At 37.7% G+C, this 20,211-nt stretch overlaps 1 long non-coding RNA gene across 6 annotated transcripts; it reads left to right on the top strand.

Moving 5' to 3' along the window:
* Positions 1–1,714: 1,714 nt before the first annotated feature.
* Positions 1,715–20,158, top strand: LOC143862097 (uncharacterized). Of its 6 annotated transcripts, none has more exons than XR_013240154.1 (7): positions 1,715–2,378; positions 8,305–8,436; positions 10,216–10,281; positions 10,383–10,482; positions 10,679–10,802; positions 10,917–10,993; positions 19,952–20,158. It is a non-coding gene; the product is annotated as an uncharacterized LOC143862097 (long non-coding RNA). The 6 variants fall into 6 exon arrangements; XR_013240156.1 differs by lacking the exon at positions 19,952–20,158 and adding an exon at positions 13,080–13,609; XR_013240151.1 differs by having other exon boundaries at positions 10,679–10,993.
* Positions 20,159–20,211: the final 53 nt, after the last annotated feature.

The raw sequence follows: 20,211 nt of genomic DNA, 5'->3' as shown, positions 1-20,211 counted from the left end.
GGTGAGGCCGCTTTTTTAAACGCCTAGGGCCTGGGCGGTGCGTTTTTTCCACGCCCAACGCATAGGCGCCGCCTTTTAGAACATTGTAAATTATAATAAAGTAAAAAAGTTAAATTCGTATAAATTTTAATTCAAATCAGTTTCAATTAAAAAAATCTTTTGTGTTGTTTTTTTCTACCTGCGGACAATTTACTCAATTATAATCGACGATTTTTCATGTTTTGATGTATCATAGTTACGAAAATTAGATTTGCGAATAAATTAGTATGACGAATGCTTTTGGAGCATATATATGGAGATGTTTGAAAAGTATTAAGAAAATCGTACGTATTTCTCCATTTAGGGCATATATATTCTTAAAATATTGGTTTTCCCACAATAGGACCTAAAAGACTTTAGGCCCATGTTTGGCAAACATGAAAATTTTCAAGATAAATGAGATATCCTTGTTGCTTATTTTTGGAAGGATGATAACCAAAAATTGTTACTTAAAAATGAAAATGCCACATATGATTTCCTAGTAAAATGATTGGAAATAAATAATGCATTAAATAGCTAATTTATGCATCATTAGAAAATTCAATTAATATCTATGTCTTCACATTAACATTTGCATAATATGCAAGATTTAAGTATAGCTAAATATAGCTACATTATAGTGTAAAGTTTGAAATAGCATGGAAGCATGGCAGGACAACCCACGTTTTATATTTAATATTAGAAGTATCCAATCTTTCAACAATGAATAGTGTTTTCAATATATACATGAAATGATACTTCGGACCTTCTATCTGGGTCTTTCTACCATTTGTTTTGTTTACTTTGGCTCTGTTCACTTCTTTTCTCCGGAAACGAAAGGAAAGGATTTCGTTTTCCTTTCCTTTCCAGGTGACATGGCAGAATGAAAAGGAAATTCAGGGAAATTGTCAAGGAAGAGGTTTCATTTTTCTTGGAAAGCCTCTTTCCGATATATTTAATTGGAAACCAAATCTCGAGTAACAGGGAAAAAGTCAATTTCCACATCATTTTCAGCTTTTAAATAAGAAATTCCACATCTGATAATATTTTTCCCTGAAAAAGAAGTGAACATCGAAATTCTATCTTGTCGAGGTCTTGTTAGGAAGAAAAAAAACAAGCTGTTTTCCAGGGAAAACAGTACCAAAACAGTACCAGGGAAAAGAAGTGAAGAGAGCCTTTGGTTTTTTAACTTTGATTGCTCGTGAAAATGACTATATTAAAGGCATGTTTGGCAACCGTGAAAAATTATTCCATGAAATATTAGTGTGAGCAGTTGTGACTTGTGACTTGTGACTTTGTGAGAGATGGATGGGACAGAAAACTTGAGAGAGTGGGAGTGACGGGGGTGCAGGACAAGGAAAAAACGTTTGTTTTTTTCCAATATTTCTTAGTGATTCCTCATGTTTTTTTGGTTGGAAAGATGGGTTAGGCAAGACGCCGACCGGATATCATAAATGGAAAACTATGCTCATGACTACTATGCGTCAATGCTCTCTTGTTTTCTCTGATTGTACCCTCATTTACATTTCCACCTCTTTTGTTTGTCTTAAACGTCAATAGATTTTCGCTCCATGTTTTATCAGGAGCAGCCCCCTTTAGTGTAAAAGAGGAATCATAAATGCACTACAGGGGCTGTCCCAAGTAATAAATAGGGCGAACAGATTTTAAACCGGAAGCTTCTCTATTGCGATTTGGGCGAACATAACATTACTCTATCTGCCTCAACCAAAACTCTATAACTTCTCCTTTGCGCTTTGTGAATTGTGACATCTACTGTGTCTTTCAATTCTCAACCAAAACCCTAGAAATGGATTTCCAAACCCTAAAAATCGTGGACGAACGTCCCATCTTCTACCGTTTCCTGAGACGCCCCTCGCTAAAACAAAACCCTGATGTACGTGTGATTGTACTTGCCAGCCGAGGCCAAGATTTTTGTTCAAGCATTGAACCATCCGATATGGATTTACTGTTAAAAACCACCTCCACCGCGGACAGAGCTCCGGATCAACTTCGGCAGCATATTTCAATCATTAAAACGGCGATATCTGCTCTTGAGGAGTGCCGGAAGCCGGTAATAGTAATGATTCACGGTGAATGCACGGGCGTGGGTGTAGATATCATTACCTCATGTGTTATTAGGTATTGCCCCACTGATACTTTCTTTGAGGTAAATGAGGTGATTAGTCCTGATCTAGGAGCTGTAAGGAGGCTGCCTTAGATTGTGGGATTAGGAATTGCTGCGGAAATGGCACTTACGGGCAGGAGAATATATGGATCAGAAGCTAAGGAATTTGGTTTGGTTTCTAGGGCTTTTACTGGCAAAGAAGAAATGGAAAACGAGGTGACAACGATTGTGAACGGTAAGATGCTCTTTTTTTTTTCTTTCTTTTCCTGTTTATTCTATTTTGAATGATATTATCGAGGACTTTCTGATTTTTAGGGGTTTTATTGATTAAGAATATGTCTTCCCTTTGGAAAAAGGGTTTGAGTTTTTATATATTTTTTTCATTGTTCTTTCATTTTGACTGTCAATAGTCCTTATGAATTAATGGAAATTCAAACCAGCTAGTCTCTGCTCATGTTTCAAATGCTCTGCCCTCATAGAATTAGCTTAATGTTCGTCACTTGTTTTCAAGCAATTGTTTCATGTTTTTTCCGAAGATCAAATTCCAAGTTATATGTCTAATGAGAATTCATTTCCGTTCCGAGATCTTACCCCTGTTCTTGGAGAAGCATTGCAAGACTTATTCCTTTTGATTTCAAATTAGTTCTGCTTTGTTCTGCCTTTGAAATTGCCATGGGAGCTTAATGTTGGATCAAATCTAATAACACATTATTGTTCTTGATCCAATATCCAAGAACCGCATGCATAGGACAGCACAGGTATGCATAGAGCACTTGCTGCTATGCATTTGGCCGTGTTGTTGACGTCAAATGCTAACTTAACTAGTTCTCTGTGATAATTAAACATTTCTTGAGGTGTTGTATTAAGAGGATATTCATGATCCAAATCAAAGTCATGGAGTTCAGTGATTGAACTTTAGATCCAAACCTTCAAGATGTCGGAATTACTTCCAGCTTCCATAATATAGGTTTCTACTACAAAAACATCTCTGCACCTTGTACTTCTGCTTCTCTTTCATATCTGCTCTAGTTGTCTGATCTCATAAGTTTGGTTAAGATCTGTTATCACCACTCTCATTATTCATGAGTTTTTTCAATCCTTATTCATGAAGATCTCAGCTATTATAATAAGTTCCAGAAAGTTTCACCATTCACAATCCCAAGCTAGAACTAAGAATGTCCAGGGCTTGAATGTTGAACAGTTTTTAGAATCTATTGAAACTAAATCCCATTTCCAACTTATGCTATCATGATCAACATCAAACTTGGTACCAGAGCAAGATCAAGCAGAAATTCCATTTTTTTGCTGCTGTCCTGGCGCTCATTTTTGTTTCCTCACTTCAAATTCTCAGTTGTCCTATTGTTTGCTACATTGGATCTACAAGATCTCTTTTCTTTTGCAAAAATCTCCATCTCAATTCCATATTTGATTGAATTTCCGATGGCCCGTGGAAGGGTGACATGAAACGTGAGTAGAACATCTACTTGCATATAGCTTCTATGAGCCTCTTCAAAGGGACTGAGCAGTAACATTGTGCACAGTTTGCTTGGTTTGAAATCGTTAGTGTCTGGATTTTGGAGGCTAAAAAAACCAGTTGCTATGACCTATGTTATTAGCAATTAGATACTGTTTGGATCTTTAGTTGGCTAAGAAAGGATTCCTTCCATTTAGTTCTAGCAAGGTTTCAAATTTCGACCAAAATCTGAAATTTCGGACCGAAATTTTGGGTTTCGGTCGATAACGAAATCGAAATTGGGTAAACTTGAAACGTTACTTTATTTCGACCGAAATTTTGACATTTCAGTCAAAATTTCGTTTTCCTGAAATTTCAGTCCAAAATTTTAGGGAGATCACGTTAAAAATTGTATTTTATTCATTATTTAATTTCCTTGAAATTTCGGTAATTTCACCCGAACAGTTTTTAGAATTTATTGAAACTAAATCCCATTTCCAACTTATGCTATCATGATCAACATCAAACTTGGTACCAGAGCAAGATCAAGCAGAAATTCCATTTTTTTGCTGCTGTCCTGGCGCTCATTTTTGTTTCCTCACTTCAAATTCTCAGTTGTCCTATTGTTTGCTACATTGGATCTACAAGATCTCTTTTCTTTTGCAAAAATCTCCATCCAATTCCATATTTTGATTGAATTTCCAATGGCCCGTGGAAGGGTGACATGAAACGTGAGTAGAACATCTACTTGCATATAGCTTCTATGAGCCTCTTCAAAGGGACTGAGAAGTAACATTGTGCACAGTTTGCTTGGTTTGGAATCGTTAGTGTCTGGATTTTGGAGGCTAAAAAAACCAGTTGCTATGACCTATGTTATTAGCAATTAGATACTGTTTGGATCTTTAGTTGGCTAAGAAAGGATTCCTTCCATTTAGCTCTAGCAAGGTTTCAAATTTTGACCAAAATCTGAAATTTTGGACCGAAATTTTGGGTTTCGGTCGATAACGAAATCAAAATTGGGTAAACCTGACACGTTACTTTATTTCGACCGAAATTTTGACATTTCAGTCAAAATTTCGTTTTCCTGAAATTTTAGGGAGATCACGCTAAAAATTGTATTTTATTCATTATTTAATTTCCCTGAAATTTCGGGCCAAATTTCGGTAATTTCGCCCGAAATTTCAGGCGGGATAAAATATTACCTTTATTGATTTCGTCGGATTTTGAACGAAATTTTGAAATTTCGGCAAGAATTTGGGTTTCTGTGAAATTTCGGCAAGAATTTGGGTTTCTGTGAGGACCAAAACGCATTCCGAATCGAAATTTTAAACCTTGGCTCTAAGTTGCTCAAGAATTATTTGAAATTGAAGAGCAGATTTCTGCTCAGATGCACAGTTTTTGGCCTGATTGACTCTCTTACCTCTGAGGCGGTTGATTCTTATTCAGTCTTGTCGCATGCTATAAAGAAAACCACACGCAGTTGTTTAGACCCACGAGGCAGTTTGCTCGTTTCAGTCCAAAATTCATTGATCCATCCTTCAAACGAATCAGGATTTTGTTCCGTGCTTGGAGAACGTCCGAGTTTTTCTTCCCTATTAGTTCTCATTTTATCTTCCAGTACACTTTTCTTGGGATCTTTATCGGATGAGGTATGAGAGGGTGAAGTGTTATAGCTCCAAAGTAACAATCTAGAAGCCTAGCTGTTCGGATGCTTCTGTGAGCAGAACTGAACCAATAGTTCGGATCACATAAGCTAGTGCCCTAAGCCTCTATTCATCCGGCAGGGATAGGGGAATCTCCTTCGGACCCTGCCTAGCCAGTTTACCCTCCAGCTCGCAAAAGAAGGATTTCATTCCCGAGGCACAACAACCGCTAATAAAAAACTGGCTTTCCAACTTGATGGGAATTCTACCCAACCTTCTCCTTTTTTAAAGAGAAAGACAACTGTTACCATCAAACAACAAGAGAGTGACGCTTGAAGAATGAAAGTCAAGCCCAGAAGCAAAGCAAAGTCGACTTCCTTTTGCTTACCCGTCGGAGTTCAGTCCCTTACAATATGAGTGTCAGACTTCGGTCACATTTTCTCCTGTGCTAAAAAAAAGCAGCTAACTGAGAATCCGCTTTTCCTTGACCTGGCAAAGCACCAAAGTTTTCTTCTTCTTCTACTTCTATTCTCGTCGTCTTCCTTTCTTCTTTTCTCTCCCTAGCCTTCATCAAATTCGGTAGCAAAGCCTTTGATCCAAGTGAGCCATCCACAACCACCTTCACGCCATCGTTATTCGGCCCTTGAAACCCAAATCACATTCCTCTTTTTCGGTTCTTTGTTCATAGCAGACAAGCTATTGAACCTTCCAAATCCCATACCTACAGCCTTTCTCCAAATCTTTAGAAAACCCTAATCCATATAAACCCTGACCCTTAAAACTTATGAAGTATGGATACGGGTACGGGGTGCGGGTACGACGCAATACGGGTACTTGGATATGTGATTTAAAAAAATAGGATAAGGTTACGTTGAGGGTAGCTGAATATCTTTGGCCTGCGGTGGACGTATGAACATGACTAGCGTCCGCTTATAGTGGAAGGAGATTGGTATTTTGGGAGTTTCATGGATATTTAAGTTTTGCTTTTTTTTTTAAATTGTATTAAATACTTTAAATTTTCTGCTGGAGGGCTTTTTTGGATTCATATCTGATAATATATTAATAGCTAAAACCATCTAATAATATTTTATTTTTTTGTTTCTTTTAGTGGTGCTATTAATAGCTAATAAATCTGCAAGAAATCAAAGATTGGAAAATCAAACGATTTTGTTCCTTTTAGGCCTGCTATTAATAGCTTATAAATTTGCGATAAATCAGAGAATGGAAAAACAAATGATTTTAGGGAAGTAGAATGGCTATAGAAATAGCAAAACTGACTGATCTTATTTCCATTTTCTCTTCGATTTGAAATTCCTGGATTTCCTTTAAATCTATGTTTTGACTTTTTTAATTTAATATTAGTTACCCATTCCATATTGATTATTAGTTCTTTTCATCCGCTTCATTTGGTTCTTTGTTTTTCGTTCCCGTGCAACGCAGGGGTCTGCAAGACCCGTGCCAGCCAACGATGATTATATATGATCATCGTTGATAAATACTACTCCCACGTCGATGGCTCCATCCTTCCATTAGGAGAGAGAGAGAGAGAGAGAGAGAGAGAGAGAGAGAGAGAGAGAGAGAGAAGAAGAAGAAGAAGAAGAAGAAGAAAATATGATAATAAATTAGAGGGATCATGGTAAGGGGTGTAGACAAACAATTAAACATACCGTGTACCATACAAATGAGAGAGAAATGGAGTAAAGAATAAAGAGAGATCAGGATGAAGGAGAAGAAGGAATTTGCCAGGATACAAAAGGAAGTAAGAATTCGAATCGATTTTGGAAATGGCCTCCAATTTAAGTATGTGTTTCTTGGAAGAGGAGAATTAGGAATTTAAGAGTGCCAGATATGATTTGCTTGAACGTTTCAAGGGTTTTAAGGGTTCGAAAGTAGATATCTCTATTTTCAGGGTTTTAGAGCCATAGCATCTGATTAAAAGCTGGTTCTGTTTTGAGATAATTTCTAGGGTGTGTGTTTTTTGGAATTTTCTGAACAGAGAAAATACTTGTCTTCTTTCATGCTCATCTGACGCTCAATTTATTGAAGTTCGTGAAGTATTCTGCTTCCACTTTCGGAGAGCTAAACAAATTTGAAGGGCTCAAAAGAGCAATGTATCTCCAAACTTCTTTAGTTATGGTGGGGGACACGATGTTGTATGCAAAAACAAAAAAAAAATACCTTCAGTCCCAGATTTATATAAAACCTCGACTGCTACATGAACATGTCTAAATCCATCTTCTGATTTATAAGCAACTTTAAATTTTGCCTTGTTCCCCCATCGCATGTGAAGACTGGTGTACGAGACCATTTGAGAATTAAATCTCAAGGTTTTACCCGATAAATCGTATATATATAAGTAAAGCGGAATCCTCTAAGCCGTGGTAGTGCCACGTGTCAGCCCCTCCTCTAACCTGGGAATATATGTGTATCCTCTGTGTATAGTTCATTTATAGTGTATATAAAAATCGAAAAAGAGAGTTCCTGATTATTAAATATGCATTTCCAAAACGTTTGCCACTCTAAATCTGCAATGAATGAAGACTGCTCTCTGCCTCTCTCTTCTCTTCCAAATACACGTCCATTAAAATGATACTTTATGATTATCAATGCACTAATAACGGCAGAATTTATTTGGTATACTTCCCCTCCCCACCAAAACGTTTCCTCTTTAAGAAGGCCTTTCCATTTGCAATGATGGCCCAGCATAGATGCCCACTATCAATTATCTCTTTAAAGAAATAGCAAGAACAGTCAGTATGCTTCCGTATGAAAAATTGAAACGTCAGGCACGATTAAGCCTTTTCGACTTTCAAACGGTGCTTAGCCTAATTATAGAAAATTAAAAACCTATTCGCTTTCTAAAGAATCTAAACAAGCCCTATCCCTAAAATCTCTCAATCTACCCTCTACCTCCCTAATCCCTCCCATCTCTCTGTAAACCACCTATATTCTTTATTCCGTATTTATGGCAATTTTCTTTCTCTTTGTATTCCCTATCTGATAATATATAAACTTAAACCTAGAATCATATTTCACCTCCTTGATCGTTTTGCACCATTTTGTAGATATGCGGAGAACAAAAACCAAAGCTCAAGGATAAGTCTTATCTCGATTCTGTCCTTCCCAAACGCATTCGGATGTTCGAACAAATCCTCAAACCACCAGAAATCAATTCGAAACAGATTACAAACCATCAGGTAAATCTCATCATATACTCTTTGTTTTTTTGCCCTTTTTAATTCTTCTCCGTGTAGAAAATAAGACCTGGAATCATAAAATTACTCAAACTCTACATCTTTCAAAACAGACGAATTAAATAAATCTTTTGCTAATAAATGAATTCATTGCATCCATCAATATTTAGATTTTAGATTTTCACCAATATTTCAGCATATTCAATTTTCTAATAAATTAAGAATGCGAAACGACTTCTTCATATCCCAAAAATCCCGAAGATTTGCTTCCCAAATTTTTTTGACAATCTCAGCAGTTTAATAGAAATTGATTGTGGGTAAGTTATTTCCGGATTTTTGTTGATGTGGAAGTTGTAAATTGACTGTTGGAGAGCATATAGTTGTCTATTCATAAGGTCGTCGCAAGGTAGAAATAATTCCCTTTTATAGTGCCCGTGACAAGTTTTCATCCATTGATTATTGTATGTTTCAATAGGGCCCTTTCATCTCTTCTAAAGTTACGTATTCATTTTAGCGTCCTTATTTGGGCTGATTTTGTTTATTGTAGTTGATTGATTTGCATTTGCTGGATTATATTGTTCAGGGGACGTACACCATTTTATACCATTTTGACGAATGTAGATTGTTTTTTTAGTATCTTTCTTTCTTTTCTCTCAATTCTTCTTATTTCCTATAAAATTCTATTCATGGCGGGTCACTCTTTAATTTCACAATCTTTGACATCCTGTGCATAACATTAATTGTCAATAAGTAGGGGCTATAGTGTTTGCTAGGTAAGAAACTAATACCCATTGTAATTTTAGCATTATAAGATGTATGCTTATCGGTTGTACTGGTTACACGTGAGCATCTGATGATGATACTATATATATACATTAACCAATTTAAATACTTTTTTCCCATTTCTTGATGTTATGAATCTGGTGTAATGAGCTGGGTGCTCCCCATTTGGAAATAATTCAATTAAGGAAAGAAATTCTATTATTATATTTCTATATCATTTTGTACTGGAACAGGAAGCGATTGAAAACATGAATGCCTATTTGGATAGTTGTCATCGTTGAATGGACAGTTCATGCTTAGAAGATTCAACTCTCCCTTATTTTGATGACTGCCCTCTTTATTTTTCACCAAAAACACAGTTTTAAAGCATATTTTTTAAGTCGCCCCGTGCATCGCACGGGTCTGTTTTTAGTGTTCATGCTGTTGTGTCAGCTTTCCCATCGTCTTAAACATATATTTTCTAGGTTTTCGCTTATTTGAAAAAAACTTTACACGCAGTGAGAGAGAGAAAATAGAAGGCAAAAAGATTGCTTGCCTAAAATCTCAGCCCTATCTTTGCAAGATTTTCAAAGACCACAAGAACTCTTTTCACATGCACAGAGAGAAAATAGAAGCGAAAAAATGATTGTTGTGATACGCCTAAAATCTCGGCATGTGCTTCTCTCTCTCTCTCTCTCTCTCTCTCTCTCATTTTGCCTGCCTAGAATGGCAGCTTCCGTCGTCGTCTCGATCGAAACCCTAAAATCGCTGGAGAATGTATTTTGAGGGTATTTTGTTCTGTTTATAGACTGATGCGTCTTTCCTCTAATTAAGGGTTGGCTATTTACTAATGCTTCTTTTTCTTTTTTTTTTATTTCTCTGTGTTTCTATGTTCGTATATTACAATGTTATTATTATTTTTTAAGTATATTACAATGTTATTGTAGTTGTCCATATTTGTTTGGATCTTTCCTTCCTTTCACATTTCATTTTCTTCTCTGAATCGATTCAATGGTTTAGGGTTATGCCAAGATGGTGCGCTGGCTCAACAGTTCACCTGGGATAAGGCACAAGAGCTCAGATTTTGTATGTTTATGCAAGAAAGCTTATGATTTATTCAAACATATATACCTGTAATATTTTCTTCTTTAATTTTCCTTATTAAGTTGTTTTTTTTCCCTCTGTAGATTACCTTTTGATGCTAATCCATTTGCAAAGCTAACTTCCCATTTCCCATCTCCCTCCATCGAAATAAGAAACAGAATTTGAAGCTGAGCCCCAACAAAGGTAATCCATTTCCATTTCTCTCTCTCCCTCTCCCTCTCTCTCTCTCAGGCAAGAGCTTATTTATTTATCTATTCTTGGCTTGCTTGGTTTGGTTTACAATTATTCTCCTGCATTTTTTGTTAGTTATAAATTAGTGTACTGTACACAGTACACACATTGGTTTATGCTATTTCTGTGTTTATTTCTTCTTATGTAGGCTATGGTGGGTAGACATCATTTTGGGGCTGACCTCCAGTTTCATAATCATTGGTGTGCTACTCAAGTTTCATATTCCTTTGCAACAGTTATTTTCGTATGCTACTCAAGTTTCATAATCATTGGTGTGCTCTTTGGTGAATTATATATTATCAAGACTTGCTAATGTTATTCCTATTGATTTCCCTTCCTAACCCCCACCTTTTTCGGTTGCTTGACTTGAATGTGAATATATGAAGGGATCATCTTGGGTTGAGTCAATTAAGAGCATCAGTTTAATTCAACCGTTCTTCCCCACAGATTTCTCTTCTTTAAGGTAAAATAATCTATCCAATTCATCTTCCCTTTTCTACAACTTGGTCATTTAAGGCTTAATTCTAATCTCACCGGAATAATTTGCTTACTTTGAAATTTGATTCTTGGGTTCTTTTGGAAATGTTTGCTATATAATGATTTTGTGTACACGATCTATATAATGATTTTGGGTACAAGATCTTTCTCTCTCTCTCTCTCTCTCTGATTTTGTGTACACAATCTATACAACGATTTTGGGTACAAGATATCTCTCCCTCTCTCTCTAATCGTATGGTGTTATAACTGAGTACTATCAGTTCTAGAAAATTGATTTGAGATCACAAGTGTCTAATAGTTCAACGTTCTGTTCTTCCATCGATCCTTTCAGCAAATTTATTAGCTCAATAATTCTACCCAATGCAAACAGACTTTCCAGAAGCGCTCTGTGTGTGTGTGTGTGTGTGTGTGTGTGTGTGTGTGTGTGTGTGTGAATTTCATTGGTAGCATAGATAGAATTTCTAGGGTTTAGAATATAGAAAGAGACATAGGCCTGTGTGGAGCATGCAAGCGTGTGTGGAGCATTGAGTGGGTGTGTGGAGCATTGAGTGGGTAGCCGGGCATCAGTACAGAGTTCTGATTCAAGGATTAAAGTGAGTTCACTCTAAGATTTGAAGTTAAACCAAGCTTAATATCTACTACTCTCTTCACTATAAATGAAATAGACCAGAAACTCTCTCTGTATCTCCAAATCCACATGGTTTGCTATTGAAGCTTCTATTATTTTAGGAGGAAAATAGAATTTCCAAGGTGACTACCAAGTCATGTTAGTTTTTTATAATTATCGGAATTTACTGTAAAAAGGATAAAATATACTCCATAGGTAAAATAATAATAAATAAAATTTCAATATTGATTAATTAACATGCAGCTTCTCTTTGTCTGTAGATACAATAGTAATATGTAGTTTAGGTTATGACCATTGACATATGACCTACTTGGATACTAGAGTTTTGCTCTATATGGGCCAGATGTAACAGGAAGTTGTAGATCTTCCCACTCTTCTTTATCCACTTTGGCAAAATATTGATCCGACATTCCTTTCATAAGTAACTCCACTTTCAAAGGTTCCACTGATATTCATAAAATTTTCATTACAATTGGGTTAGTTGTTCCTGTCTCAGCAAATCACTTCTGTCAGCATCATCATCATCATAATAGAGATTTCAATTGACTGCCTCGGAACTTCAGCTTAATGATTAGCTAATGGGTATTCACTCAAAACAGTAGGTGGCAATGAAGATTTGTTTCGTTATAATTGTTTTTTTCCCATTTTGCGGGAGAATCAATTGACACAATAGCTTCGACAGATTCAGAAATGGCAGGCAAACATCAGAAGGAACTTACTCTGTAACTCCGATTTTTTTTTTGGTACCAGCTGGGATTGAACCTCTGACCTCAAGGACCTAGTACATAGTCTTTACCATTGAGCTAGAGGTTCAATCCTCAACAACTTTGAAATTTGTATCTTTCTCATGGTTTTTTTTTCCATTTCAATTGTTTTCTTTTTGGAGAATAGGTAGGTTTCATTAAAAGAACAGTACCCTCACTATGTGACCTCCTTACAACACTACAATGGCGGAGAATCCTATACGGGTCCAGTTTCAAAGCTTGCCATTGGTCTACTAGACATAATCATCACAATTACAATATCATCTCTTTTATGCCTTTGTCGATGTCGTGGATAGATGGGACACTGTCATGTTTTAAGTGTCTAACGGCCCTAATACTATTTGTGGTCCATTTTGTCAAATTCCACACAAAATCAGCGTAGGCTTGCTTGCTTGGAAGAACTGCATGTGATATACATTTATAATGCATTGTTAGCGAAGACTGTTTCACAAATCTTTTGAGTTTATTTCACCTGTGCTCTGGATCAGGTAGCTAACTAGGTTGGATTCTTGAAAGGGTTCTCCGTGTTTCCTTTACTAATATTCAAATTGGATTAATGAGTAGTCCACATACATGTTTTTGATAGTTTTTGTTAGCATTTCTTTATGCCTATTCTTTTCCATTTCTATTTTGCCCAAGCACACTGTTTATGATTGCAGAGATATGGGAAGAGAACATACTGAAAGCATAAATTTGAAAGGAATTGAATTTATGCTTACCTTTGCAAGCTGGTCTTCATCCATCGCAGAGGGATTTCATATTGGGGCTCACTATTCTGAAGTTTTTGAATAGGGTTTGAAATCTTTGGCAATATCTTTTATAAAACACATAATAATATCTTTTGCAACAACACTTAGAAATGTTGGGAGATATTCTGATTTTTTATATTATTTTAAATATGAGGAGTTTTTTTAGAAGCATGCCAATGCAGTCTCCCTTATGAGCCTCCCAATAGCTTCACTATGGGTGTCATTGGTTTCCTTTCTGATAAGTTTGTCTGATTTTTGATTTCCTTTTTAAATTATTTTTGGATCCTAGGATTAATCATTTAATTATCATCTTATCATAAAATTTTGACATTCTTCTCCACTTAGTTGAGATCTTTCATGGAGATGTTCTTTTGCCATTTCATTTTCTTTTTTTCTTTGCTGTACCCGTGCGTCGCACGGGGTTTCTTACAAGTATATATCTACTACTATAGTAAGAGAGAAATTAGAGAATTATTTGAATTTCTCCCAAAATTCTATGAGAATTACACATTACTTTTTTTGACTTTTTTTTTAACAAAGGCACCCATTCAACCCACATGTTTTCAATCCAACCCCATCCTTTATGCTTTTTAACAGAGGCACCCATTAAAGCCACATAATTTCAATCCTACCCCTCTCCTTTATGCTTTTTTAATAAAAAATCTATAGGATGATCTTAACCATCCGATATAAGAGGAACAACATATTATGGAAACCTCTATAGATTGGAGGGCTAGGATCATCCTATGGAAATGATTTTTGGGGCACAACCTATTTATGTTTCCATCACATGGACGGTTTGGATCAACCTATGATGTGGTCCATACAGTTCTTTGTCGGCCCGTGCATCGCACGGGGTTTTATTACTAGTTATATTATATTATTATATCTATATAACAGAAGAGAAAATAAGAGAATTTTTGAATTTCTTCCAAAATTCTATGAGAATTACACATCAATTTTTTTGACTTTTTTTTAACAAAGGCACCCATTCAACCCACATATTTTCAATCCTACCCTCTCCTTTATGCTTTTTAACAAAGGCACCCATTAAAGCCACATAATTTCAATCTTACCCCAATCCTTTATGCTTTTTTAATAAAAAAATATATAGGGTGATCTTAACCATCCGATTTAAGAGGAACAACATATTATGGAAACCTCTATAGATTGGAGGGCTAGGATCAGCCTTTGGAAATGATTTATGGGGCACAACCTATTTATGTTGTGTTCCATCACATGGACGGTTTGGATCAACTTATGATGTGGTCCGTACAGTTCTTTGTCGACTCGTGCATCGCTTGGGGTTTTTTACTAGTACACACACACACACATAGAGAGAGAGAGAGAGAGAGAGAGAGAGAGAGAGAGAGAGAGAGAGAGAGAGAAGTGTTGGTGCGCTCAAGCGCACCAAAAAAATGGTGCGCTCAAGTCGTTATAAAGCCTCTCATTGGTTTAAATGTTTGGATCCACATACAGGAACCAATGGGAGGCGTTATAACGACTTGAGCGCACCAACACTTTTCTGATATGTATAAACTAGTGTGTAGATAACTTATCTACACAAGTGTGTAGGAACCCTTCTCTCTCTCTCTCTCTCTCTCTCTATATATATATATATATATATATATATATATATATATATTCTGTATAGAGGAATGGGTTGCTGCTAATGTTAGCATAAAACAAGGTCGGGACCACATTGTTGGGGGATCCAAAGCATTTATTTGGAAGGCCCCATCATGGATAGAGTGTCCACCAAAAATCAGCTCCGTTAGATCATCTCAGGGTGTCCATCTGTGGGGTGAAAAAATGGGCAGATTAGCGGACAAACAACATCTGTCCATTTTCACCCCCACAAATGGACACCCTATGATGATCCAATGAAGCTGATTTTTGGTACACACCCCATGCATGATGGGGCCTTTCAAATGAATGCTTAGGATCACCCTAACAATGTGGCCCCACCCTTGTTATATGCTAACGTTAGCTGGAACCCTTCTCTCTCTCTCTCTCTCTCTCTCTCTCTCTCTCTCTATATATATATATATATATATATATATATATATATATATATATATATATGTTACCTATTAAATAAATGAGAAATGTTTCAGTAAGGCACACTCCGAGCAGCCCATTATGACATAGTAGGTCTCACTTTTGATTGGAATGAACTGTTTTGAACTGTTTTGTTGGTTTACATAGAGGGTCAAAAATTACATATAGGGAAATTCATATTCTATCACAACATTACTAGATGTAAGAACTAAGAACTATATGATTGACATTTTTTTTTTTTAATTGACAAATCTTATTAATATTAAGGTAGCAAATGGGACCAGTAGTCCCATTATGCATTACAAAATATTAAGTTGAACTAGGCCGACACGTCGGCACTAGTCCAGACAAGTTGAACTAGATGATAGCCATAGTTCAATACAGTATTCTATCCCCAACCAAAAAGTTCCGAATGATTCCTTCCTTTTCCTTTGCCATCTGTACAATTCTCAATCCAAATATAATCAATTCCAGTCCCAAAAAACTTTTAAGGCCTTTTAGAACCAAAACCAAGAGACCTATAGCCGATAGCTATCACGCACAATCGCTCAGTTCCACAGAAAGGACTCCAATGTCAAGTTCCAATTCCATGTCTTTAGGCCAATAGTCGGAGGTGAACTGCGGAAATGGGACCTCTTCCACAGGGTTCTTCCGGATTGAAATCAGCTCAGCTATTTTCCGAATGCAAAGGCTTTTCTTTGCCTCCCATTCTTTCCGCCTTAAGTCATTTGCAAAGTCCAACCATCCTTGTAAGAAAGGAAATTTGTAGATTGGTGTACAAATATCCTTTAGAATGTACGTACCCATGATAGGAAAAAACGCTTCAGCAATCATCCAATAATCCGCCTGGAATTGCCGCCACTGTTGTTTGATTGTCTTTTTAACCTGTTCGGGAATGGTGAGAGCTTCCACCGAGGCTTTATTTCTATTGTATTGCAAACTACAAACCCACCGATGATGTTCAAACCACTCGGAAAAGTTTGGATCTCTCTTCTTAGTCTCTTGAAAGTCCTAGAATTTGCAGGAGGAGAAGAAGCAGCCATAGTACAGAAACTAGATGAAGAGTTGCCGTTCCTATGCACAAAAGCTTGGCCCACTACCAAATCTGGAAAAGCGGTTTTTGAAAATAGATAAGCTCAAAAAGGTAATCATAAAGCCAGCGAAGAGAACCGCCACCACTTTATCATTAACGAGGCAGAGGAAAAGCCTCCTAAACGCAAAACCGAGGGAATAATAATTTCTTTTCTTACTCACTCTTCCCCAGAGGTCTTAACTGACACAATCCTTGGATATTCATAATAGAGACCATTCCAACCAAGGGTTGTGAGTTGTGACTAGGGTCCCAAAGTTATAACAATATCCATTGCGTTCCCACTTCTCTTTAGACTGCCCACCAATCCAAAAAGAGAGATTATCCTCCATGCTTCTAAAAGAATTGTCATTACGTGTAAGGGGTTGCCCATTAGCTGAGAAGCCGCTTAAACGATTTAACTTCTCGCACACGAAACAACAATTTTGTATATCTATTATGTCCGGCAAATTGCTCAACTTAGAAGCAACCATGTACAAATAACCTACGCCATCGTTTAGACAACCACAGGCAAGCATCCCCAAAAGCTTCACCAAATGCGCCACACAGCTCCCTGCAAGGACCAACCTAGATTGGAAATTGCCTCATCCACAAGACATCCCAGTCCTGCAAAGTAGGGGAACCCTACTCGAAGAGTTAACTTTAGTCAATGGTTTTTCTGGTCTTTCTAGAATAGGTTCCAGGGTATGACCCTCTGAAAGTTCCTTACATCCCTTTTGGTTCTGAACTTACCTGGGGCCCCAGGGCTTAATCTGCATCTTTCCTGGACTAAATTGGAGGTTCCGGATCTAGTAAATCCCCGATATTTCTTTCCATTTAGAAATATGCCATTTCTAGACCAGGAATGAAAAGGGCTGGTACTGCCAGGGCGGCGTTTGTGATGGGACTCCTTAAAGTTTTGTTTTTTCACCTTACCTGAGATAAGGGAAGCATTACCCTCATTACTGACAAGGCCTAATACCTCTGATAAGGACAGAGATTTGAAATTCATACTTGATGGAATAGACTCCGAAGGTTCAACAGATACCCTAGGCAAACGTTCCGACATGATAGAAGCCGAAGGTTCCAACACCAGCGGCATTTTTTCCGGTGAAGGAGAACTATGATTCAAGGGGCCCGAATCCGGAAAAAGATGGAAACCTTCCCAACTGGGAATACATGACTGGGACTTCAGAGTTAGATATCTTCCGGCATCTCTGGAGTTCAGTACCAATTGGAAAACATTGGCCAGAAATATGAATTTGAATAGAGGAAGGCGGCCGCTTCCACCAGGGGACAAGGACTTTAGTAGATACAAAGGTCATACAATGAATATTATTCCCTTCCACTTTAACTTCTAATACCCGACCAAAGAGGTTGCTTAGAGCTTCCACTGTAGATATAGCCCAAACGTGGAGAGGGATACTAAAGAATTTAACCCAATATTCCTCTAAGCCCGGGATGAAATCTCTATTCCAAGGGAAGAGAGAATGTAAATAATCCCCCCCCCCCACCCACTTCCTGACCCTTGTCCAATATCACTGCAGCCTCCTTAGATTCAAAGAAAAATAATACTTCAGATAAGATACACAGACATGCCAACAGGGGAAGATTCCAACCTCTCTTAACCCAAAACCATAGGTCTTGAAGGGTCTCAAATTTATTCTTTTTCTCCCAACTAAACAACTTTTAAGAGATTGTAGCCTTGAAGCTACTTCCTTTACTGAGATAGACAGGGCCGGGTTACCTTCTTCAGGAAATATTGAAATCGTCCCAAAGTCGAGCCATCTCTCACCTTCCTTATTGATCGATCCGGGTTCCATTTTCTCTATTTTCCCATCTAGAGGTGAGACTCCGACCTTTATGTCCAGAGGGCATCTCTGGCATTTGGCTCGCCAGCTGAAGTTGAGATACTCAAACGTCGATCCCTAAAAGTTCTTTTTTCTACCCATCTCCAAGAACTCCAAGGGTTAGGACCTGACACGAGATCTCGGTTATGATGCTTATCCCAACGACAAGATCGCCTCCATTTGAAATTCTAGAAAGTGCAAGTATCGCAATACCAGTCGCCATCCGCCATCCCCTCAACTTTTCAAAGGAACTATTTAAAACTATGATTGACATATTTTTGGGCCATAAGAGATCAAAGCTAGGGCTAGGCAATTTGGATCAATCAAAAGTGAGGCCCCACTATACCATTAGCGGCTGCACTTCATCATATTACAAAGAGGTCCCGCCCTATTAAAGCAATGCTCTTAAATACATTACATTTTTAAGAGCGATTATGCTCTGTGTAGCTGCACGTAGTTGCCTTGTAGAGTAGTGGTGAATTAGAACTGAAATATTCAACGTGTAATAGTAGCAAAGTAGTCTCCTCGTAGAGTAGTTGTAAGTAACTCCCCCAAAATCTTGACGCCACCACTTCGCTAGCAATGTCAGGAAAGGAATCGCTTCATGATGGAAGCGCTCCACCCATTCAGGACTTCCCATTTGAGGATGGAGACATCGAATTGCTGAAAGACCTCCGCTATAATGAAAAACTTTCTAGGAAGGAATCGCCACCCCTTGTGAGATTTTCCTCTCCCCGCTAAAAAAGCGTTGGGGTAGCTAAAGAAAATCCCATCCTCCATCAACAATCTTGATCTTAATTCGGAATCGACCAGTGATACGGAATTGCGCGTACCTCTCCGTAACCTCCCTATATTCAGTAAAGTTCTAGAAAATGAAAGATGTACCCGGTGGCATCTTTGGGAGGAGGAAAGAAAAACTGTCATCAGTAACCTGGAAAACAATCAATCCAACCTAGCACCGAAGTTAGATGCTATCCCGGCCATCTCAGGGCAGGTTGAAGATCTGCGAGCTGAGGAGTCCCAAGTCTCTGAGGATCCTAAAGGTAAGGCAAAGAAGGTTGATAATAGCTCCGAAGAGTTCAATGATTTATTGTCGATGGGGGATGTTTTTGAGATTACATACGAGGAAGATTTGGGGGCAACCAAAAAAGTGTGTCTCGCAATGAAGGCAAGAGACGAGGAAGAAAAGAAGGCAAAAGAAATCGAAATTGAAAAAAATACTAGTACTAGAGTAGATGCTTAAATAAGTTAGGTTCATGAGCGAGTGTGGACGTTCCCCTTGGTAAAGTGATTGTGGAGGTAGTGCAGTATTGGTTTAGATTGGTGGCCTTGGGTGGAATTACAGGATTTGGGTGTAGGACGGTTGTGTGTAATTCTCTCCAGAATTTTCCAGGAGTCTTGATTTCCAATAGCCAAAGCTTGAGAGACTAGTTCTTTAGCTGAGGTTCTCTAATCTGGATGCTTTAGATCCGATGTTTCCCTTAGAATTTCAGGTGGCATGCCTGCTGGTTCAGAATCTTGTAGTATTGGTAGTATTTATGAATTCCGGCCTCCTACAAATTTACGTAGGAAAAGCAGAATTATGTGCAGCCCAAAAAAGGTATAGGCGAAAGGTTTGAAGAAAGGAACGGACAAATGTACAGAGGAATGAATATATGTGGATTAGAATTATGTATAGCTAAAGGAATATGGTCATCATAATAGAGGAAAGGAATAGTTGATTTTTGTAATCTCTTCTTATTGCTTTTGAATTGGCTTCGGGTATGCCCGTGCTAATGCACCTTAATATTTTGTAATTGCAGGTTGGGACACCTAGGTTGGGACTCCTGGTCATGAATGCTATTTGAATATTAATGAATTCTGTCATCTTTCAAATGAATAGTGTTTGGTTGTCAACTAAAGAAAAGAGTGCTAAATCCCACGTGTGAGGCATGCTAGGAGTGCCTATAGCAACATTGACGTTAGCAATCCATCAAAATAGTCATGAACATTATTTTTCACGTCGGCAATGTTTGTGCATAGCAAATGCAGGCGTCTTGTGATAGATGTGCTAATTAAGCTA

The sequence above is a fragment of the Tasmannia lanceolata genome, unplaced genomic scaffold, assembly GCF_043159265.1.
Source record: "Tasmannia lanceolata isolate RefF3 unplaced genomic scaffold, GAP_Taslan_0.1 ptg000037l, whole genome shotgun sequence".
NCBI lineage: Eukaryota > Viridiplantae > Streptophyta > Magnoliopsida > Canellales > Winteraceae > Tasmannia > Tasmannia lanceolata.
The sequence above is the reverse complement of the archived record's forward strand: the minus strand, read 5'-3'. Positions and strand labels throughout refer to the sequence as shown.